At 44.2% G+C, this 25,663-nt stretch overlaps 1 long non-coding RNA gene across 1 annotated transcript; it reads right to left on the reverse strand.

The window, feature by feature from the left end:
• Window positions 1–5,750: 5,750 nt before the first annotated feature.
• LOC128701020 (uncharacterized) lies at window positions 5,751–23,684 on the reverse strand. Its single transcript, XR_011391042.1, has 3 exons — window positions 23,621–23,684; window positions 19,671–19,773; window positions 5,751–6,289 (listed from the first exon to the last, which is right to left on the reverse strand). It is a non-coding gene; the product is annotated as an uncharacterized lncRNA (long non-coding RNA).
• Window positions 23,685–25,663: the final 1,979 nt, after the last annotated feature.

The following is a 25,663-nucleotide window of genomic DNA, read 5'->3' on the forward strand; positions in this document are numbered from 1 at the left end:
ACCCAGGCAGTGGACCACCCAGGCAGGGTGGCCCACCCAGGCAGTGGACCACCCAGGCAGGGTGGACCACCCAGGCAGGGTGGACCACCCAGGCAGGGTGGACCACCCAGGCGGGGTGGCCCAAAAGAAAAAAACTAAAGTTTCTCCTTTTACATTTAGTAATATATACAGGAGATGAGGTTACTAGCCCCTTTGTGAAAATTTGTGTGGACTGCCTCCAAGTGAGTCACCTACCCTGGCAAACTCTGTTGACACTGAGCTCTGAGGTGGGTACCTCAGCCTCACAAGTGGCTTATAGGACAGATTTTCACAAATGATTGATGTTGCAAGAAAACTCGCCTGCATGCATGTATAAAGGACTAACTTACTTGGTGTTGCAGCATATATCCTGATCTTCAACTTCCCTAAGCTTAGCCTTAGCCCCTTTGGACTTTCCCTCAGAAACCACGTGCAACCGGGAGCCTTAATTCCTGCAATATTCAATCGTTATTAGTGACCTGCCTGCACCTCAGAAATTCCTATATCCAAGAGGGTATGTATCCCCTAGTATAACTATGCAGACATGGACACTAGCTTCCAGACTGCCTTGAGACACTGGTACTTACTAGGCATGCACTGCCTGTTGCACACCGGGCCCACAGATCAAACTCACTCACAATCTCCCCAGACACTGGCCAGAAATCTACGAGATAAAGTGGAGGTCTTGTCTTACTGTATGGGCCTGACGGAGGTCATCTACAGTACATCGAGGTGCCTCTACCAGATTTCCCCAGGTCTCAAATGTGAAGACACGTGGGGGGCGCCGTCTGCTGATCACGGCACGTCTTGTCCAGTTGGTGTCTGTCTTAAGAAGGACGCTATTGTGTCTTTGAGACCCATGCCTCATCATTCAAGCTAGGGCTGCCAGTTCTCCCTAGCTAACTTAACCTAGTGTTTGCCTACATTATCAGCCTATTAATACCTATGTTAAGGTCTTAGGTCTACATTATTATTATCTACAGTTGCCTTAGCAAACCTAATATTAATATACTAAAAGTAAAACTACCTACTCCTTCCCTGAAGGGTAAATCTATAAATTAAATAGTACCACGCCAACTCGGGGACAGAAATGTGTTTATGTTCAGGGAGAACGCTTTTTGTTTGGGTGGGTTTAAGGGCCACCCAGCTCAGCTGTTCCATTACGGCCTTGCTGGGATCCCTTGGTTCGCCATGTCTGTCATGTGGAACTTTAGGGACCAAATAAATTTCCACACCCTTGCTCCCGGCATTTTAGTCGCCTCTTACAACACACATGGCTTACGGAGGAAGAATACTGTTCCACTTCCCCATGGAGATAAGAGGAAATAAACAAGAACAAGAACTAGAAAGAAAATAGAAGAAAACCCAGAGGGGTGTGTATATATATATATGCTTGTACATGTATGTGTAGTGTGACCTAAGTGTAAGTAGAAGTAGCAAGACGTACCTGAAATCTTGCATGTTTATGAGACAGAAAAATGGACACCAGTAACCCTACCATCATGTAAAACAATTACATGCTTTCATTGTACACTCACTTGGCAGGATGGTAGTACCTCCATGGGTGGTTGTTGTCTACCAACCTACTACCACAGGATGGTAGTACCTCCCTGGGTGGTTGTCTACCAACCTACTACCACAGGATGGTAGTACCTCCCTGGGTGGTTGTTCTCTACCAACCTACTAACACAGGATGGTAGTACCTCCCTGGGTGGTTGCTGTCTACCAACCTACTACCACAGGATGGTAGTACCTCCCTGGGTGGTTGTTGCCTACCAACCTACTACCACAGGATGGTAGTACCTCTTTGGGTGGTTGCTGTCTACCAACCTACTACCACAGGATGGTAGTACCTCCCTGGGTAGTTGCTGTCTACCAACCTACTACCACAGGATGGTAGTACCTCCCTGGGTGGTTGTTGTCTACCAACCTACTACCACAGGATGGTAGTACCTCCCTGGGTGGTTGTCTACCAACCTACTACCACAGGATGGTAGTACCTCCCAGGGTGGTTGCTGTCTACCAACCTACCACAGGATGGTAGTACCTCCCAGGGTGGCTGCTGTCTACCAACCTACTACCACAGGATGGTAGTACTTCCCTGGGTGGTTGTTGTCTACCAACCTACTACCACAGGATGGTAGTACCTCCCTGGGTGGTTGCTGTCTACCAACCTACTACCACAGGATGGTAGTACCTCCCTGGGTGGATGTCTACCAACCTACTACCACAGGATGGTAGTACCTCCCTGGGTGGTTGCTGTCTACCAACCTACTACCACAGGATGGTAGTACCTCTCAGGGTGGCTGCTGTCTAACAACCTACTACCACAGGATGGTAGTACCTCCCAGGGTGGCTGCTGTCTACCAACCTACTACCACAGGATGGTAGTACCTCCCTGGGTGGTTGTCTACCAACCTACTACCACAGGATGGTAGTACCTCCCTGGGTGGTTTTGTCTTCCAACCTACTACCACAGGATGGTAGTACCTCCCTGAGCGGTTGCTGTCTACCAACCTACTACCACAGGATGGTAGTACCTCCCTGGGTGGTTGCTGTCTACCAACCTACCACAGGATGGTAGTACCTCCCTGGGTGGTTGCTGTCTACCAACCTGCTACCACAGGATGGTAGTACCTCCCAGAGTGGTTGTTGTCTACCAACCTACTACCACAGGATGGTAGTACCTCCCTGGGTGGTTGCTGTCTACCAACCTACTACCACAGGATGGTAGCACCTCCCTGGGTGGTTGTTGTCTACCAACCTACTACCACAGGATGGTAGTACCTCCCTGAGTGGTTGCTGTCTACCAACCTACTACCACAGGATGGTAGCACCTCCCTGGGTGGTTGCTGTCTACCAACCTACTACCACAGGATGGTAGCACCTCCCTGGGTGGTTGCTGTCTGCCAACCTACTACCACAGGATGGTAGCACCTCCCTGGGTGGTTGCTGTCTACCAACCTACTACCACAGGATGGTAGTATCTCCCTGGGTGGTTGCTGTCTACCAACCTACTACCACAGGATGGTAGTACCTCCCTGGGTGGTTGTTGTCTACCAACCTACTACCACAGGATGGTAGTACCTCGCTGGGTGGTTGTTGTCTACCAACCTACTACCACAGGATGGTAGTACCTCCCTGGGTGGTTGCTGTCTACCAACCTACTACCACAGGATCGTAGTACCTCCCTGGGTGGTTGCTGTCTACCAACCTACTACCACAGGATGGTAGTACCTCCCTGGGTGGTTGTCTACCAACCTACTACCACAGGATGGTAGTACCTCCCTGGGTGGTTGCTGTCTACCAACCTACTGCCACAGGATGGTAGTACCTCCCTGGGTGGTTGCTGTCTACCAACCTACTACCACAGGATGGTAGTACCTCCCTGGGTGGTTGTCTACCAACCTACTACCACAGGATGGTAATACCTCCCTGGGTGGTTGCTGTCTACCAACCTACTACCACAGGATGGTAGTACCTCCCTGGGTGGTTGTTGTCTACCAACCTACTACCACAGGATGGTAGTACCTCCCTGGGTGGTTGTTGTCTACCAACCTACTACCACAGGATGGTAGTACCTCCCTGGGTGGTTGTCTACCAACCTACTACCACAGGATGGTAGTACCTCCCTGGGTGGTTGTCTACCAACCTACTACCACAGGATGGTAGTACCTCCCTGGGTGGTTGCTGTCTACCAACCTACTACCACAGGATGGTAGTACCTTCCTGGGTGGTTGCTGTCTACCAACCTACTACCACAGGATGGTAGTACCTCCCTGGGTGGTTGCTGTCTACCAACCTACTACCACAGGATGGTAGTACCTCCCTGGGTGGTTGCTGTCTACCAACCTACTACCACAGGATGGTAGTACTTCCCTGGGTGGTTGCTGTCTACCAACCTACTCCCACAGGATGGTAGTACCTCCCTGGGTGGTTGCTGTCTACCAACCTACTCCCACAGGATGGTAGTACCTCCCTGGGTGGTTGCTGTCTACCAACCTACTACCACAGGATGGTAGTACCTCCCTGGGTGGTTGCTGTCTACCAACCTACTACCACAGGATGGTAGTACCTCCCTGGGTGGTTGTTGTCTACCAACCTACTACCACAGGATGGTAGTACCTTCCTGGGTGGTTGCTGTCTACCAACCTACTACCACAGGATGGTAGTACCTTCCTGGGTGGTTGCTGTCTACCAACCTACTACCACAGGATGGTAGTACCTCCCTGGGTGGTTGCTGTCCACCAACCTACTCCCACAGGATGGTAGTACCTCCCTGGGTGGTTGCTGTCTACCAACCTACTCCCACAGGATGGTAGTACCTCCCTGGGTGGTTGCTGTCTACCAACCTACTACCACAGGATGGTAGTACCTCCCTGGGTGGTTGCTGTCTACCAACCTACTACCACAGGATGATAGTACCTCCCTGGGTGGTTGCTGTCTACCAACCTACTCCCACAGGATGGTAGTACCTCCCTGGGTGGTTGCTGTCTACCAACCTACTACCACAGGATGGTAGTACCTCCCTGGGTGGTTGTTGTCTACCAACCTACTACCACAGGATGGTAGTACCTCCCTGGGTGGTTGCTGTCTACCAACCTACTACCACAGGATGGTAGTACCTCCCTGGGTGGTTGCTGTCTACCAACCTACTCCCACAGGATGGTAGTACCTCCCTGGGTGGTTGTTGTCTACCAACCTACTACCACAGGATGGTAGTACCTCCCTGGGTGGTTGCTGTCTACCAACCTACTACCACAGGATGGTAGTACCTCCCTGGGTGGTTGCTGTCTACCAACCTACTACCATAGGATGGTAGTACCTCCCTGGGTGGTTGCTGTCTACCAACCTACTACCACAGGATGGTAGTACCTCCCTGGGTGGTTGCTGTCTACCAACCTACTACCACAGGATGGTAGTACCTCCCTGGGTGGTTGCTGTCTACCAACCTACTACCACAGGATGGTAGTACCTCCCTGGGTGGTTGCTGTCTACCAACCTACTACCACAGGATGGTAGTACCTCCCAGGGTGGTTGTCTACCAACCTACTACCACAGGATGGTAGTACCTCCCTGGGTGGTTGTCTACCAACCTACTACCACAGGATGGTAGTGCCTTCCTGGGTGGTTGTTGTCTACCAACCTACTACCACAGGATGGTAGCACCTCCCTGGGTGGTTGCTGTCTACCAACCTACTACCACAGGATGGTAGTACCTCCCTGGGTGGTTGTCTACCAACCTACTACCACAGGATGGTAGTACCTCCCTGGGTGGTTGCTGTCTACCAACCTATTACCACAGGATGGTAGTACCTCCCTGGGTGGTTGCTGTCTACCAACCTACTACCATAGGATGGTAGTACCTCCCTGGGTGGTTGCTGTCTACCAACCTACTACCACAGGATGGTAGTACCTCCCTGGGTGGTTGCTGTCTACCAACCTACTACCACAGGATGGTAGTACCTCCCTGGGTGGTTGCTGTCTACCAACCTACTACCACAGGATGGTAGTACCTCCCTGGGTGGTTGCTGTCTACCAACCTACTACCATAGGATGGTAGTACCTCCCTGGGTGGTTGCTGTCTACCAACCTACTACCACAGGATGGTAGTACCTCCCTGGGTGGTTGCTGTCTACCAACCTACTACCACAGGATGGTAGTACCTCCCTGGGTGGTTGCTGTCTACCAACCTACTACCACAGGATGGTAGTACCTCCCTGGGTGGTTGCTGTCTACCAACCTACTACCACAGGATGGTAGTACCTCCCTGGGTGGTTGTTGTCTACCAACCTACTACCACAGGATGGTAGTGCCTTCCTGGGTGGTTGTTGTCTACCAACCTACTACCACAGGATGGTAGCACCTCCCTGGGTGGTTGCTGTCTACCAACCTACTACCACAGGATGGTAGTACCTCCCTGGGTGGTTGTTGTCTACCAACCTACTACCTAGAAAATAAAATATATTATTATTATTAAGTCCTCACACTCTTGACAAACTAACATTAACCTCTGATGAGTTGTGAGTGTTTTTCTACTGCCAGAGCCCAGCCAGGGGTCAGGCTTATCTGGTGCTTGCCTGCTATGCCAGGATGTTACTGCTGGTGGTCCACTGACCCACTCCATCACAGCCTGGTTGATCCAGCACTTGGTGAAGATACTTGTCCAGTTTCCTCTTAAAGACTTCTGCACTTGTTCCAGCAGTATTTTTGGTTGAAACAGTCTTGGTCCTCACATGTTGATGCACCAACAAACAATATCACTATTAGTCTGGCAACACAACAAACCATATTTAATATTTTTGACACTAATACTTTTTTGATTTAAACCAGATAATGTAATTTACATGAATTAATATAATGGTAGGTACAAAAGATGGCCACAAATTATGTAATGCATTTTGACCAGCTAATTGTAAGCCATATTAATTAATATACATAATATTAAATAAGAATTCTTATGCAATAAACTACAATAAGACAGTTAATGGCAAATAGTCTATCACAAGAGAGATACATGTATTTCGTAGTACTTATTCAAAGATCCTCAGTTTTATCTGACTGAATATAGAAATGTTGAAGATACAGTAAGTTACTTTAGATTACAGTATAATTAAATGGGACAATATATGTTACCAATTATTTATGGGTGTTGAAGGAAGATCAGGGACAGAACTGGATGAAAACTGGTTTTGTTAGACATAACAGATTGCTGTCTCAATTATGCTAAGGAGATGGTGTTTTTTAACAACAGCTTTGAAATGGTTGGCAGATAGGGAACCTTTCAATGCTTCAGACGGAGTTCCAGATCTTAAGGCCTTTTACGAGCACTGAATTTTCACACAGATTGAGTTGGACATGGGGGGCGGAGGGGGGGGGGATGTCAGCTTTTTTGTGCCTTGTTGCACCTGTTAAAAGGAAAAGGTCCATAGAAAGGCTTATATTGAAAATGAATGTCATATATACTGTAGGCACAGTAGCATGAGTGCATATTTTGTTTATTAAACATGTTACTGAAAGCAGTGAAGAGTTTTTACGAGGATAGTGAGGCTCAAGTTAGAGTATGTAGGAAAGAGGGAAATTATTTCCCAGTAAAAGTAGGCCTTAGACAAGGATGTGTGATGTCACCGTGGTTGTTTAATATATTTATAGATGGGGTTGTAAGAGAAGTAAATGCGAGGGTCTTGGCAAGAGACGTGGAGTTAAAAGATAAAGAATCACACATAAAGTGGGAGTTGTCACAGTTGCTCTTTGCTGATGACACTGTGCTCTTGGGAGATTCTGAAGACAAGTTGCAGAGGTTGGTGGATGAATTTGGTAGGGTATGTAAAAGAAAATTAAAAGTGAATATAGGAAAGAGTAAGGTTATGAGGATAACAAAAAGATTAGGTGATGAAAGATTGGATATCAGATTGGAGGGAGAGAGTATGGAGGAGGTGAATGTATTCAGATATTTGGGAGTGGACGTGTCAGCGGATGGGTCTATGAAAGATGAGGTGAATCATAGAACTGATGAGGGGAAAAGGGTAAGTGGTGCACTTATGAGACTGTGGAGACAAAACTTTGTCCTTGGAGGCAAAGAGAGGAATGTATGAGAGTATAGTTTTACCAATGCTCTTATATGGGTGTGAAGCATGGGCTATGAATGTTGCAGCAAGGAGAAGGCTGAAGACAGTAGAGATGTCATGTCTGAGGGCAATGTGTGGTGTGAATATAATGCAGAGAATTCGTAGTTTGGAAGTTAGGAGGAGGTGCGGGATTGCCAAAACTGTTGTCCAGAGGGCTGAGGAAAGGTTGTTGAGGTGGTTTGGACATGTAGAGAGAATGGAATGAAACAGAATGACTTTGAGAGTGTATCAATCTGTAGTGGAGGGAAGGCGGGGTAGGGGTCAGCCTAGGAAAGGTTGGAGGGAGGGGGTAAAAGAGGTTTTGTGTGCGAGGGGCTTGGACTTCCAGCAAGCATGCGTGAACATATTTGATAGGAGTGAATGGAGACAAATGATTTTTAATATTTGACGTGCTGTTGGAGTGTGAGCAAAGTAACATTTATGAAGGGATTCAGGGAAACCAGCAGGCCGGACTTGAGTCCTGGAGATGGGAAGTACAGTGCCTGCACTCTGAAGGAGTGTTAATATTGCAGTTTTATAAACTGTAGTGTAAAGCACCCTTCTGGCAAGACAGTGATGGAGTGAATGATGACGAAAGTTTTTCTTTTTCGGGCCACCCTGCCTTGGTGGGAATTGGCTGATGTGTTAATAAATAAATAAATAAACAAACAAGTTCAAGTTCTGGGGGTGTGTGTTGTCCGCCACTGGAATGGGTTAATGTTTGCACAGCAACTTTAAAGTTATTATTGATTTTAGGTAATTTTATAGATTCCCATATCCAACTCGATCCCTATGTTTCTACAGTACTGTATAACACAAATATTGTGGTAGGGCTCTACCCCAATACTATCCAGATAACTCCAAGTTGCTGTCCCAGATTTCCATTTGGTCAACTTTATGGGTATGAGAAATTACCTGGGTGGGCTAAATTGGGATGCCCTTACTATGTGTCGGGTAGGTAGAGTTGGTTGCCAATATGACATATTTCAGAGCATAGTGCTGGCTGCCCAGACAACTTTTGTCCCAAGTAGGGAAATTAGATCTAACAACAATGATCCCAAATGGATAAACAATAGATTGAAACATCTCATTGGTCAAAAGAGAGGCATATATAGGCATATCAAAAGAGGGGGAGGGCAGTTAAGAAATCAATATATTCAGATAGAAATAAAAATAAAGAACAAGAAAAGCAAAAAGGGATTATGAGGTTCAAGTCGCAAGGGATTCGAAGACTAACCCAAAAGGGTTCTTTCAGGTATACAGAAGATAGATTAGGGACAAGATAGGCCCACTTAAGAGTAACTCAGGTCAGATCACTGACACTGATAAGGAAATGTGTGAACTTTTCAATACCTACTTCCTTTCAGTTTTTACACAGGAAGATACTATCAAAATTCTAGAAATAATAAATTATGTAGAAAAGGACGATAATAAACTATGCATGATTAGGGTAACTAGTGACATGGTCCTCAGACAAATAGAGAAATTAAAGGCTAACAAATCCCCAGGTCCTGATGAACTGTTTGCAAGGGTTTCAAAGGAATGTAAAGAGGAACTTAGCATACCTTTGGCTAATCTTATCAATATATCACTACAAACTTGCATAGTGCCAGACAGGTGTTAAATGGCAAATGTAATACTTATTTACAAGACAGGTGACAGGTCCTTAGCTTCCAACTATAGACCAATAAGCCTAACCTCCATAGTTGGCAAATTTATGGAATCAATAATTGCCAAAGCAATTCGTAGCCATCTTGATAGGCATAAATTGATTAATGAACCTCAGCATGGTTTTACAAAGGGGCATTCCTGTCTAATAAATTTACTAACTTTCTTCACTAAGGTATCTGAGGAGGTAGATCATGGTATTGAATATGATACTGTGTATATGGACTTCAGTAAGGCTTTCAATAGAGTTCCACGTCAGAGGCTGTTGAGAAAACTTAAGGCACACGGAATAGGAGAAATTTTTTCCTGGGTAGAGGCATGGTTGACAAATAGGCAGCAGAGAGTTTGCATTAATGGGGAGAAATCAGAATGGCGGCACGTCACAACCGGTGTTCCACAGGGGTCGGTGTTGGGCCCCTTGTTCACAATCTACATAAATGACACAGACGAGGGAATAAATAGCGACACAAGCAAATTTGCTGATGACACCAAAATAGGCCATCCAATTCAGTCTAATGAGGACACTAGACCACTCCAGGATGACTTGAATAGACTGATGCTGTGGTCAGAGAAGTGGCAAATGCAGTTTAATATAGACAAATGCAAAGTTCTAAATGTTGGACAGGACAATAACCATGCCACATATAAACTAAATAATGTAGATCTTAATATTACAGATTGCGAAAAGGATTTAGGAGTTTTGGTTAGCAGTAATCTGAAACCAAGATAACAGTGCATTAGTGTTTGCAATAAAGCTAATAGAATCCTTGGCTTCATAGCAAGAAGTATAGATAATAGAAGTCATCAGGTTATTCTTCAACTCTATATATCTTTGGTTATGCCTCATTTAGATTATGCTGCACAGTTTTGGTCACCGTATTACAGAATGGATATAAATGAACCATACCCCCGGCCGGGATTGAACCCGCGGTCATAGAGTCTCAAAACTCCAGCCCGTCGCGTTAGCCACTAGACCAGCTAGCCACAATCGTGTCATTACGATTTCTTGAGTCATGGATATAAATGCACTGGAAAACGTACAAAGGAGGATGACAAAGTTTATCCCATGTATCAGAAATCTTCCCTATGAAGATAGACTGAGGACCCTGAATCTGCACTCTCTAGAAAGGCGTAGAATTAGGGGGGATATGATTGAGGTATATAAATGGAAAACAGGAATTAATAAAAGGGATGTAAATGGCGTGCTAAAAATGTCTAAAATAGACAGGACTCGCAGCAATGGTTTTATATTCGAAAAATTCAGATTCAGGAAGGATATAGGAAAGCACTGGTTTGGTAACAGAGCTGTGGATGAGTGGAACAAACTCCTGAGTACCATCATAGAATCTAAGATGTTGTGTAGTTTTAAAAATAGGTTGGATAAATACACGAGTGGGTGTGAGGTAGATCTGACTAGCTTGTGCTACAAGGTCGGATGCCGTGCTCCTCCCTTAAGTGACATGTCTGACCTCACTAGATCAAGGCATTGGCTTAAGCCAGTGAGGAAATTGGACCTGCCTCACAGGCCAGTAGGCCTGTTGCAGTGTTCCTTCTTTATTATGTTCTTATGTAATGTGACAACTCATAACATGAGCTTAACTCTGGGCTGCCTGACAGGACAGGCTCAAGCCAACCAAAATTTCCAATGAACCTCAACACCTTTTTTTTTTTTAACACAACTCATCTCCCACTGAGATGGGATGACCATGAAGCTAAACATTTTCAACATCGCTCACTGTTAGCATGCAAGAAGCATGCTAACAGTACACCTCAAATGACCCTCTAAATTGTATTATCCCCATACATCCTTCAGAGTGCAGGCACTGTACTTCACTCCTCCAGAACTACAACATACCCATTCATCCTTCAGAGTGCAGGCACTGTACTTCACTCCTCCAGAACTACAACATACCCATTCATCCTTCAGAGTGCAGGCACTGTACTTCACTCCTCCTGAACTACAACATCCCCATTCATCCTTCAGAGTGCAGGCACTGTACTTCACTCCTCCTGAACTACAACATCCCCATTCATCCTTCAGAGTGCAGGCACTGTACTTCACTCCTCCTGAACTACATCCCTGTTCATCCTTCAGAGTGCAGGCACTGTACTTCACACTTCCAGGACTCAAGTTCAGATAACTGCTTTTCCTGAATCGCTTTGTAAATGTTGCCTTGCTCACACTCCAACAACACATTATGCTCATGCTACCAGCTTGCCACCATGATGCCCCTCCTATACTACTGTAGGTGCCCCCAATTCTCCTTCCTCCAGAGCTACATTCTACATACTTAACTGTCCTAAATAATACCAACACACTATGTAAGTACATCACACTGACTTAACTGACCTAAATAATACCAACACACTATGTAAGTACATCACACTGACTTAACTGACCTAAATAATACCAACACACTATGTAAGTACATCACACTGACTTAACTGTCCTAAATAATACCAACACACAGTGTAAGTACATTACACTGACTTAACTGTCCTAAATAATACCAACACACAGTGTAAGTACATCACACTGACTTAACTGTCCTAAATAATACCAACACACAGTGTAAGTACATCACACTGACTTAACTGTCCTAAATAATACCAACACACAGTGTAAGTACATCACACTGACTTAACTGTCCTAAATAATACCAACACACAGTGTAAGTACATCACACTGACTTAACTGACCTAAATAATACCAACACACAATATAAGTACATCACACTGACTTAACTGACCTAAATAATACCAACACACAGTGTAAGTACATTACACTGACTTAACTGTCCTAAATAATACCAACACACAGTGTAAGTACATCACACTGACTTAACTGACTTACTGCTGTATGCATTTACATTGTGGAATTTTTTTATGTAATCAGCAATGCCAGTTACAGTGACTTAACTATCTTTTTCTATATCAACATTTTATATTTATAATATGATCATATTATGGCACAGTCAACTGTGTTCAACTAGTAGATTGATGTTTGTTGTCACTGCAGTTGCTGGTGGTAATCAACAGTGTTCTTCTTGACACTGCCAAGTAATGTTATTGATGTTATTGATGTGGTCAGTCCCTCAATCTTCAAAAGATTACAGTATATCTGCAGAGAAGTAGCTTATATGCCCTAGGCAGGAGAGGTGCAGCAGTCATAGGTGGTGTCACATTTGACCAATGTGGAAGTAAGTCGTGCCCAAAGGTTAGGCAAGTGAAGAATTCCCAAGTATTAAGATCCCAAGAAGTTAGTGTCTGACACTGCAATTGAGTTTAATCGTTTCTATCAACTACCTTTAGGTGCCATCATAAACAAAGGGAGAATAATTCATGCCGAGAATTGTAAACAAAAGCATTATGTATTAAGGGAAGTGACAATGTTATCCCTCCACCCGGCTGCCACACCTCCATAGCATATAAACTGCATGTTTATATGCTATGTAACGTGTTTTTTATATACATAATTTTGAGGAAAATATCATAGATGAATTAACCCTTTGACTGTCGAAGGGCCAAATCCTGAAGTTGCTTCTGGTGTCGCAAAATATTCGAAAAAAAAAAAAATTATTTTTTCTTATGAAATGATAGAGAATCTTTTCCCGATTGTAAAGACACCAAAAAAACGAAATTTGATGGAAAACTGACGGAATTACGCTCTCGCGAAGTTAGCGACTTCGGCGATATTTAAAAATCGGCAATTTCGCCCACTTTGAGCCCTATTTTCGGCTAATTCCTTTATTCCAGTCAACCAAACTCATAACTATTTCTTCAGAACTCTATTTTTTCTATCGATTGAGTACAAGAAACTGCCCATTTACCGATTTCAACTACCCAATAACATGGTCAGAAATTTGCAATTTGGCCAATTTCACGAAAATTAAAAAATACGACAATTTCAAAATAAGGTCCAGAATGAACAATGCAGACATTCCTGGTTCTAAAATAACATTTTCTTTGTTCATCAGTCGTGTCTCCAGGTCCCTGTGATATTACTCTTGCTTTTTATTTTGAAATTTTATTCAAACAAAAAATAGAAGATTTACTGTTATGCAGACTACTGCAATACTGTAATAATTGTAAAAATTACATCAACCCATTCATGACTGCGTATTAGAATGGCTATTTGGACATTTATTGGACAATGACATCATTTGTTCACTTTTGAACATCGGCAAAAATCAAACATTTCCTGTACTTTGTGCTCCATTTCCAGGTTCTTTTTATAGTAAAATTAATCAAAATCACCTCCATTTCTATAATATAGTTTCCATTCTATCAAATGAGACCAAGAAAACGAGAATACAACCACAAATACTATACGAAAATAGACCACAAAGTCGGCATTTTAATTAAAAAAAACGGTCGGAGTTTTTTTTTTCTCATTATGCACTGCGTGCTCCAGGATTTTTTTTATGTGGTGCACACTGACCACACAGACCCATTCTCTCACATGTGGGCCTACTAGCTTTCTCCTGCCTGATTTGAAGCCGCTAGAATTTATGAGTATATATACGTCAAACACGGTACCTCGCAAACGTATATATACGGCCGCGACAGTCAAAGGGTTAATGAAAATGTCTATACTGATGTAAAGCAGGACATTGAAGGTGCCCAAAAGTGATTATTACATAATAGAGAGAGGTGCTCACGGATAATGTAAACAGGGTGGCTCGCGCTGTATTTGAAAGATCATTCACCGTATAGAGAATTTTGGTCATAATTTGAAATGCCGTATTAGTGGAATGCTGTAAAGCGGGGCCCTACTGTACATACACAGTACATTCATTACTTACCTTAAAATATTTGTAGTCTTAATGTAGGGTGAGAGGTGTGTAGTATTTATTTGTAGGAAGTCAGTGTAGGTAGCTGGTAGGTGTAGCCCGCCTGGGCTGCACCTACTGCCACCCAAAGCCATATTATTACCATCGACATACCATGTTCACTGAGTTTAATCGTTTCTGACAACTACCTTAAAATCTCATCACAAAGGGAGAAGTAATGAATAATTCATGCCGAGAATTGTAAACAAAAGTGTTATGTATTAACGGTGGTGACTGGGCCAGATGTAGATTCATACAGTTTTCTCTAATGCTGGACCAGAGAAAACAACATTTTCCCTCCACTGACTACCACCCCTCGATAGCATATAAATACAGCGGACCCCCGCATAGCGATATTAATCCGTTCCTGAGAGCTCATTGTTATGCGAAATTATCATTATGCGAAAGAATTTTCCCCATAAGAAATAATGGAAATCAAATTAATCCGTGCAAGACACCCCAAAGTATGAAAAAAAAAAATTTTTACCACATGAAATATTAATTTTAATACACACAAACTGAAAAAGACATGCACAGTTACATGACACTTACCTTTATTGAAGATCTGGTGATGATTGATGGGATGGGAAGAGGAGAGAGTCTTAGTGTTTAGAAGGGGAATCCCCTTCCATTAAGACTTGAGGTGTCAAGTCCTTTTCCAGGGTTGCTTCCCTTCTTCTTTTAATGCCACTAGGACCAGCTTCAGAGTCACTGGACTTCTGTCGCACAACATATCTGTCCATAGAGGCCTGTACCTCCTGTTCCTTTATGACTTTCCTAAAGTGTTTCACAACATTGTCAGTGTAACAGTCACCAGCACGGCTTGCAATAGCTGTGTTAGTGTGATTGTCATCAAAAAAGGTTTGCACTTTAAGCCACATTGCACACATTTCCTTAATCTTTGAAGTAGGCAACTTCTTCAATTTCTCTCTCCCCTCCTCCGAAGCCGTTTCCTCAGGTGTGGCCTCATGCTGATGAAGATGATCTAGCAGCTCATCAGTGGTTAGTTCATCATTGTCCTCCTCCACCAACTCTTCCACATCATCCCCACTAACCTCCAACCCCAAGGGCTTTCCCAATGCCACAATGGATTCCTCAACTGGCATAGGATTCCCAGGGTTAGCCTCAAACCATTCAAAATCCCTTTGGTCTACACATTCTGGCCACAGTTTCTTCCAAGCAGAGTTCAAGGTCCTCTTAGTCACTCCCTCCCAAGCCTTACCTATAAGGTTTACACAATTGAGGATATTAAAGTCATCTCTCCAAAACTCTCTTAGAGTCAATTGAGTTTCTGAGGTCACTACAAAGCACCTTTCAAACAGAGCTTTTGTGTACAGTTTTTTGAAGTTTGCAATAACCTGCTGGTCCATGGGCTGCAGGAGAGGAGTGGTATTAGGAGGCAAAAACTTCACCTTAATGAAGCTCATGTCCCCACAAAGTCGCTCTGCCAAGTGTGTAGGATGACCAGGGGCATTGTCTAACACCAGGAGGCACTTAAGGTCTAATTTCTTTTCAGTTAGGTAATTTTTCATATTGGGGGCAAATGCTTGGTGTAACCAGTCATAGAAAAAGTCCCTAGTGACCCATGCCTTATTGTTTGCCCTCCACAGCACACACAAATTAGCCTTGAGGATATTCTTTTGCCTGAATGCTCTGGGAGTTTCAGAGTGATACACTAATAAAGGCTTCACTTTGCAATCACCACTAGCATTGGCACACATGAGAAGAGTAAGCCTGTCTTTCATAGGCTTATGTCCTGGGAGTGCCTTTTCCTCCTGAGTAATGTAGGTCCTGCTTGGCATTTTCTTCCAAAACAGGCCTGTTTCGTCACAATTAAACACTTGTTCAGGTTTCAGTCCTTCACTGTCTATGTACTCCTTGAATTCATGCACATATTTTTCAGCTGCTTTGTGGTCTGAACTGGCAGCCTCACCATGCCTTATCACACTGTATGCCACTATGCTTCTTAAATCTCTCAAACCAACCTTTGCTGGCCTTAAATTCACTCACATCATTGCTAGTTGCAGGCATTTTTTTAATTAAATCCTCATGCAACTTTCTAGCCTTTTCACTTATGATCACTTGAGAGATGCTATCTCCTGCTATCTGTTTTTCATTTATCCACACCAATAAGAGTCTCTCAACATCTTCTATCACTTGCGATCTCTGTTTCGAAAACACAGTTGAATCTTCGGCAAGAACAGCTTCCTTGATTGCCATTTTCTTGGACACAATAGTAGCAATGGTTGATTGGGTTTACTATACAACTTGGCCAGCTCGGAGACACGCACTCCACTTTCATACTTAGCAATGATCTCTTTCTTCATCTCTATAGTAATTCTCACCCTTATTCCTGTAGGGTTGGCACTAGAAGCTTTCTTGGGGCCCATGGTCACTTATTTTGCAGATAAAATCACCAAAAACACTGTAATAATACAAAATGTTTCGATTGTATGCTTGGATGTTACCGCGGAGGCTGGCTGGTAAACAATGCCACCAGCGGAACATGTGAGGCTGGCTCAGGCCGCACATTAGACGCGTCTCGGACGAATAGCATTGAGCGGGTTTTTTAGCGGTGTGCGAGGCAAAATTTTAGCGATAAAATGTATCGGTATGAGGATTTAACGTTATGTGATGCCAACGGTATGCGGGGGTCCACTGTACTGCATGTTTGTATGCTATGTAATGTGTTTCTTATATAATTTTGAAGAAAATACTATAATAGATGGATTAACGATAATGTCTATATTAATGTAAAATAAGACATTTAATGTGCCCAAGAGTGAATCATGAATGCATGAGCAGCCCAGGCAGACACGTCTGAAACAGACGATTTCCAAGCGGACATACAAAACCTGGGGGAAATTTTGCCAAAAGTGCTCGAAATCCGAATTGTACGAGTTCTGCACCGGGAATGGGAATCAAGGATCCTAATTCAATTCAATTCAAGTTTATTCTCTATAAGGGTTACAATGTGGGGTTTACAGGTTTTGGGTATTGTGTGGTTTACATATTATAAAATACTAATTACAGAGGGGGCCACTAGGACACCTAGCATGGCTAGGCATTTCGGGCAGACTTAGATTAATTCTTAACATTAAATCCTTAAAGATTATGGTATTAAGGCTAAGTGACTACATCATAATTTGTGAGTTTAGCAATGTGAATGTTTTTGTTTTGGCACAATACAAAGTGACTATATTAGAGTATCATAGGCAAACTTATGACAAGTTAGGAATTATTATTTTAAGATTAAGATTAGTATTTCTGGGTTTATAGTCAGTGGGTGAGTGAGTGTAATTGTGAACCACCAGGTGGTTATCATGTAGTTAGTTGTCAGGGTGGATCAGGGAGATAAGATGTTTTCTAACTGTAGTTTTGAAAGTGATGAGTGTGTCTGCAGTTCTAGAGTTTTCAGGTAGGGTGTTCCAGATTTTAGGTCCTTTGAAATATGTACATTGAATTTTTGTAAAGGTTTAGTCGAACACAGGGAATGTCATAGAGATTTTTGTGTCTGGTGTTATGCCTGTGGATCCTGTCACAACTATCAAGAAAGCATTTTAGGTCAAGGTTAATACTGGAATTTAAGGTTCTGTAGATATAGATTGCACAGTAGTAAGTGTGGATGTTCTGAACAGGGAGTAAATTTAGATCTATGAAGAGTGGGGGGGTGTGTTGCCAGGGATGGGATTTAGCGATTATTCTTACTGCGGCTTTTTGTTGGGTTTGTTGGCTTTAGGTGTGTTGATGCAGTTGAACCCCAAGCACAGATAGCATAGGTGAGGTATGGATATATAAGTGAATGGTATAGTGTGAGAAGTGCAGTTTGCGGCACGTAGTATCGTATCTTGGAGAGGATCCCCACCGGTTTGGATTCTTTTTTTGTTATGTGTTGGATATGGGTGCTGAAATTTAGGTTGTTGTTGAGGTATAGGCCAAGGAATTTGCCCTCATTATGTCTGGCAATTAGAATGGAAAACAAAGACCACAATGGAAATAAGTCACTGATTTTTTGGGATTATGGTGGGTAATTTACACTATGTATGATAACTGTAGCAGTGTGGTAGTGCAGGTTGGGGTGGTCACTTCTCAGCTGCTGTATCTGCCTCATGTATGCAATGCAAACTCGCCTTAAACTTTAGTGCCATGCAAAGCATGCCATGGAAATTAAAACTGTACGAGAATATTAAGTAGAACATCATAGATAGTAACTAGCACCTTCACTATCCATCATAATGAAATGTGTCAAATAATGAGTAGCCACATTACCAAATCATCATCATCTTTTAACAAACCAGCCATATCCCACTGAGGCTGGGTGGCTCAAAAAGAAAAACTTAAGTTTTTCTTTTTAAATTTAGTATTATATACAGGAGGAGGAGTTATCAGCTCCTTGCTCCTGGCATTTTAGTCGCCTCTTATGACATTCATGACTTACAGAGGAAGAACTCTGTTCCACTTCCCCATGGAGACATTACCAAATATTCTGAAATATTCTTACATGTTCCTGCTGCTACTTCTTCCCTATGTTTGATAAGTAATAATAATCTTTATTTCTACAAGTTTATGATACAACTTATACAGACCATATGTGACATCACTGATATATTATATAGGAAGCCCCTGGTTATACAAAGCATTTCTGGCAAATTAGGTTTATATTGTCCCCCAGGATGCCACCCACACCAGTCCACTATCTTGGTAATAACATCTGATTTTCAAAATAATTTTTTTTATTTCTTAGCATAGTATACAGTGTGTAGTTTACATGTAATAAACTATTGTTAAACACAGCCACCAGCATGCATGAGCATTTCGGGCAGGTTAATTATAATGTTTGCACACTACTTAAAACTAAACATAGGTTTTACAGTGGTGAATTTTAATGCATTCAAAAAATTTCAATTAATAAAATTTATAGTTGAGAAGTAGCAAAAAAATTATTACAATTAGCACAATTTACAATAGTACAATTTTAAGTGTGTATTGATACTGTAAATTGATTTATTGATGTTAAGTTAACTGGGATTCCTGGAGTAGTTTCAAACTGGTTCTATGATCTGTATAGTTATATTTAAGAGATGGGGACTTTTAATAACAGTTGTAAACCGAGTGACAGACAGAGAACCTTTTGCTGGTTCGGGCAATGAATTCCAGATCTTGGGGCATTGTATCTGTGGAAATTGTGTATGGAGCCTCCTTGTGTGATACTCACCCTAGCAAGTAACGTATACCTGGAGTTTACCTGGAGAGGGTTTCAGGGGTCAATGCCCCCGCGGCCCGGTCTGTGACAAGGCCTCGTGGTGGCTCAGGGTCTGATCAACCAGGCTGTAACTGCTGGCTACACGCAACCCAACGTACGAACCACAACCCAGCTGGTCAAGTACTGACTTTAGATGCCTGTCCAGCACCTTCTTGAAGACTGTAGACACAGACACCCTGAAATTAGTCATCTCAATCTCACAAATGGCTTTTAGGACACATTTCCATATTTAAATTGAACTTACAAGAAATTCCCAACTCCATGCACAAAAGACTGACTTACCTGGAGGTGGAGAATATGCTACTAGAAATCCCGATTCTGCCCAAGCAAACCTAGATACCTCAGGTCCCTCTCCAGGACACCACCTGCAGTGAAGGACTTATTCCTGCAAGTATTCAGATGGTATTAGTATCCCTGCCTGCACCTTAAAGATGGTATTAGTATCCCTGCCTGCACCTTAAAGATGGTATTAGTATCCCTCTCTGCACCTTAAAGATGGTATTAGTATCCCTGCCTGCACCTTAAAGATGGTATTAGTATCCCTCTCTGCACCTTAAAGATGGTATTAGTATCCCTGCCTGCACCTTAAAGATGGTATTAGTATCCCTCTCTGCACCTTAAAGATGGTATTAGTATCCCTGCCTGCACCTTAAACATCCCTGAATTTAATGGGTATTCCTTAAGCAATATTTATGCAGTGAGGCACTATTATTATAATAATGGTGAAGTGCTAAACCCGGAGGATTATACAACACCTGTGGAGGGGGATGGACGGTATTCAAGCTTAATTCAGGGAACTGGAGCACAGGTCCAGTTCTCAAGATCAAGAGCCCCTCACCAGCATCAAGGACCCTTCCTTGAGGGGCCTTGGATCAAGAGCCCCTCACCAGCATCAAGGACCCTTCCTTGAGGGGCCTTGGATCAAGAGCCCCTCACCAGCATCAAGGAACCTTCCTTGAGGGGGCTTGGATCAAGAGCCCCTCACCAGCATCAAGGGACCTTCTTGAGGGGGCTTGGATCAAGAGCCCCTCACCAGCATCAAGGGACCTTCCTTGAGGGGGCTTGGATCAAGAGCCCCTCACCAGCATCAAGGAACCTTCCTTGAGGGGCCTTGGATCAAGAGCCCCTCACCAGCATCAAGGAACCTTCCTTGATGGGTCTTGGATCAAGGAACCTTTCTTGAGGGGCCTTGGATCAAGAGCCCCTCACCAGCATCAAGGAACCTTCCTTGAGGGGCCTTGGATCAAGAGCCCCTCACCAGCATCAAGGAACCTTCCTTGAGGGGCCTTGGATCAAGAGCCCCTCACCAGCATCAAGGAACCTTCCTTGAGGGGCCTTGGATCAAGAGCCCCTCACCAGCATCAAGGAACCTTCCTTGAGGGGTCTTGGATCAAGGAACCTTTCTTGAGGGGCCTTGGATCAAGAGCCCCTCACCAGCATCAAGGAACCTTCCTTGAGGGGCCTTGGATCAAGAGCCCCTCACCAGCATCAAGGAACCTTCCTTGAGGGGCCTTGGATCAAGAGCCCCTCACCAGCATCAAGGAACCTTCCTTGAGGGGCCTTGGATCAAGAGCCCCTCACCAGCATCAAGGAACCTTCCTTGAGGGGCAAGTCTAGAAGAACGTGCTGGTGTCAGACCCCCCCCCCACCTCCCTTCAAGCTGGGGGCTGATACTTCACTTTACCTGGAGTTTACTTGGACAGGGTTTCGGGGGTAAACGCCCCCGTGGCTCGGTCTGAGACCAGGCCTTATGGTGGATCAGGGTCTGATCAACCAGGCTGTTACTGTCGGCAGCATGCACCCGACGTACGAACCACAGTCTGGCTGGTCAGGTACTAAGGGCCTGTCCAGTGCCTTCTTGAAGACAACCAGGGATCTTGAAGACAACCAGGGGCCTTGAAGACAACCAGGGGCCTTGAAGACAACCAGGGGCCTTGAAGACAACCAGGGGTCTTGAAGACAACCAGGGGTCTTGACAACCAGGGGTCTTGAAGACAACCAGGGGTCTTGAAGACAACCAGGGATCTTGAAGACAACCAGGGGCTTTGAAGACAACCAGGGGTCTTGAAGACAACCAGGGGTCTTGAAGACAACCAGGGGTCTTGACAACCAGGGGTCTTGAAGACAACCAGGGGTCTTGAAGACAACCAGGGGTCTTCAAGACTACCAGGGGTCTTGAAGACAACCAGGGGTTTTGAAGACAACCAGGGGTTTTGAAGAGAACCAGGGGTCTTGAAGACAACCAGGGGTCTTGAAGACAACCAGGGGCCTTGAAGACAACCAGGGGGTTTGAAGACAACCAGGGGTCTTGACAACCAGGGGTCTTGAAGACAACCAGGGGTCTTGAAGACAACCAGGGGTCTTGAAGACTACCAGGGGTCTTGAAGACAACCAGGGGTCTTGAAGACAACCAGGGGTCTTGAAGACAACCAGGAGTCTTGAAGACAACCAGGAGTCTTGAAGACAACCAGGGGTCTTGAAGACAGTCAGGGGTCTTGAAGACAACCAGGGGTCTTGAAGACAGTCAGGGGTCTTGAAGACAGTCAGGGGTCTTGAAGACAAACCAGGGGTCTTGAAGACTACCAGAGGTCTTGAAGACTACCAGGGGTTTTGAAGACAACCAGGGGTTTTGAAGACAACCAGGGGTCTTGAAGACAACCGGGAGTCTTGAAGACTACCAGGGGTCTTGAAGACAACCAGGGGTCTTGAAGACTACCAGGGGTCTTGAAGACAACCAGGGGTCTTGAAGACTACCAGGGGTCTTGAAGACAACCAGGGGTCTTGAAGACAACCAGGAGTCTTGAAGACAACCAGGGGTCTTGAAGATAACCAGGGGGTCTTGAAGTCAGTCAGAGGTCTTGAAGAAAGTCAGGGATCTTGAAGACAACCAGGGGTCTTGAAGACAGTCAGGGGTCTTGAAGACAGTCAGGGGTCTTGAAGACAGCCAGGGGTCTTGAAGACTACCAGAGGTCTTGAAGACTACCAGGGGTCTTGAAGACAACTGAGAGTCTTGAAGACAACCAGGGGTCTTGAAGACAGTCAGGGGTCTTGAAGACAACCAGGAGTCTTGAAGTCAGGGGTCTTGAAGACAACCAGGAGTCTTGAAGACAGTCAGGGGTCTTGAAGACAACCAGGGGTCTTGAAGACAACCAGGAGTCTTGAAGACAACCAGGAGTCTTGAAGACAACCAGGGGTCTTGAAGACAACCAGGAGTCTTGAAGACAACCAGGAGTCTTGAAGACCACCAGGGGTCTTGAAAACAGTCAGGGGTCTTGTAGACAACCAGGGGTCTTGAAGACAGGGGTCTTGAAGACAACCAGGGGTCTTGAAGACAGTCAGGGGTCTTGAAGACAGTCAGGGGTCTTGTAGACAACCAGGGGTCTTGAAGACAGCCAGGGGTCTTGAAGACAGTCAGGGGTCTTGTAGACAACCAGGGGTCTTGAAGACAACCAGGGGTCTTGAAGACAGTCAGGGGTCTTGAAGACAGTCAGGGGTCTTGAAGACAACCAGGGGTCTTGAAGACAGTCAGGGGTCTTGAAGACAGTCAGGGGTCTTGAAGACAGTCAGGGGTCTTGAAGACAACCAGGGGTCTTGAAGACAGTCAGGGGTCTTGAAGACAGTCAGGGGTCTATTGGTAATCCCCCCTATGTATGGTGGGACACAGTTGAACAGTCTTGGGCCCCTGACACTTACTGTTGTCTCAGTGTATTCGTGGCACCGATGCTGTTCATCAGGATAATGTTACATCTCCTGCCCGGTCTTTTGCTGTCATATGGAGTGATTTTCGTGTGTCAGTTTGGTACCAATCTCTCCAGGACCTTCCATGTGTATATTATCATGTATCTCTCTCGCCTGTGTTCCAGGGAATACGGATCAAGAGCCTTCAACCGTTCCCAGTAATTTAGGTGCCTTGTCGTATTTATGTGTGACGTGAAAGTTCTCTGTACATTCTCCAGGCCTGCAATGTCGCCAGCCTTGAAGGGGTAAGGTCTAGGCCTATATCAAGGTCTAAGCCTATATCAAGGTCTAAGCCTATATCAAGGTCTAAGCCTATATCAAGGTCTAAGCCTACCTATATTAAGGTCTAAGCCTACCTACATTAAGGTCTAAGCCTACCTATATTAAGGTCTAAGCCTACCTATATTAAGGTCTAAGCCTACCTATATCAAGGTCTAAGCCTACATCAAGGTCTAAGCCTACATTATTCTAATATTAGTTACTAATAATCCTACCTAAAACCTTCCATGAAGGGTAAATGTATCAACAAACTCGCTGCCTCAGTCATCTAGTTTGTTATGGTGGATGTTAAGGGAACCTAAAACTTTCCTACAGTGAACCCGGTCCAGTGAACCCGGTACAATGAACCCGGTTCCTGGAATTTTTGGGGACCAAATAACTTTCCAGAGGGACACGAGGAATGCGAGTGTTGTAACTTGTGTTCTGTTATAACTGTTAAGTAGTAGTTTGAGAGGAGGGTTTATACTGGAGTTAAAGGTTCTATGTATATAGTAAGTACAATAAGAGTGCATGTTTTGTATATTAAGTTCAAACTCATGAAGAACATGAAAAAGGAGGAACACTGCAGCAGGCCCACTGGCCCATGCGAAGCAGGTCCAAGTCTCCCACCAGCTTAAGCCCTAACCTAGTTAAGTTAGGTCACATTCATTAAGGAGAACGGCATCTGACCTAGTAGCACAAGCTAGTCAGGTCCAACTCTCACCCACCCGCACCCATTCATGTATTTATCTAACCTATTTTTAAAACTACAGAACGTTTTAGCCTCTAACTGTACTGGGGAGTTTGTTCCACTCATCCACAACTGTGTTACCAAACCAGTACTTTCATATATCCTTCCTGAATCTGAACTTTTCCAACTTGAAACCATTGTTGCGAGTCCTGTCTTGGCTGGATATTTTTAGTACGCTATTTACATCCCCTTTATTTATTCCTGTTTTCCATTTATACACCTCGATCATATCCTCCCTATTACAGCCCAGTAATCCAAAGGCTTGTTATCCTGAGTGTAATGGGAGCAAAATAAACACAGCAGAAAAACTTTCGACTTACATTATCCTTCATCAAGTAAGAACAGAAGTATGTACACTACGTACAGTGATAGGTATTAGTGCACTCCTCGGTAAGCAAGGCAGAATAAAGCCACTAGAGATCAGACCGTGCTTCAACCCGAGGACTTCTAATATTTATACTTCTTGATATAAACCAAGGATTCTGTTCGCTTTATTGCGAAGAGTGGAAGTGTTGTCTGGCGCAGGAACTGATCAACACACAGCATTTTGTTGGGTTATTAATGGTTTAAGGTGGTTAGTTATAGTAGATCCCTAAGCACAAATACCATAGGTATTATGGACCCATCATGTTCGTTTCGACACAAACCACACATCGAGAGGTTTGTGTTGAGATGAACAAATGAACATGCTAGCATTTGAGTTGGTCTCTTGTTGTCGACGTGTCATTTGTGTCGAAACAAACACGATGGGTCCATGATAATATACCTTCACTTGAGCTGACCTCGCACTCTCGACCTGCTGTTTGTGTTGTAATAAACACGATGAGTCCATTATAGTATGCTATTATTTCAACTTGGTCTAGTCGGTGAGCTGCCGTCCTACACACCACACACAGTAACAAGATGCCGTCTCTGGAGGCAATCTTGCTGTCGACGTGCCTCTTGCTGTCGACGTGCCTCTTGCTGTCGACGTGCCTCTTGCTGTCGACGTGCCTCTTGCTGTCGACGTGCCTCTTGCTGTCGACGTGCCTCTTGCTGTCGACGTGCCTCTTGCTGTCGACGTGCCGTTTGCACTGCAACGAACACAATGGGTCCATAATAATATGCTGTCATTTGAGTCAGCATTTGACCACCTCCACCACTATACAGGCGGTGAGAAAAAGCCGCATACATCTCGCCTGATGGAGAAAATCACTGGTAAAAATATTGGGTTTGGTGTGTCCATTCAACGCTTCGTCCTCGTTGTAACACCCTGAGACAATGTTACTTTTCCCAACTTAATATTTAATATAGTAAATCTATCTTTATTTTCTTTAACATTAACGTGATAACTAACAATTTGTCTACGTGGACGTCTATCTGGATCACAAGGCGCAACTTACTTGGATCAAGAGGCCTTCACTAATTTTTCAATAATGGAAAAAATATAACTGGGAACTACATTGAACATTATGTAAGACCTAGTGTGAGAGTTATTGTTTGATCAGAGGAAGGAGAGTAGCTCCAGTTCCTCGCATCAACCCTCCCA

This window comes from Cherax quadricarinatus, unplaced genomic scaffold, assembly GCF_038502225.1.
Source record: "Cherax quadricarinatus isolate ZL_2023a unplaced genomic scaffold, ASM3850222v1 Contig58, whole genome shotgun sequence".
In the NCBI taxonomy this organism is placed as follows: Eukaryota; Metazoa; Arthropoda; class Malacostraca; order Decapoda; family Parastacidae; genus Cherax; species Cherax quadricarinatus.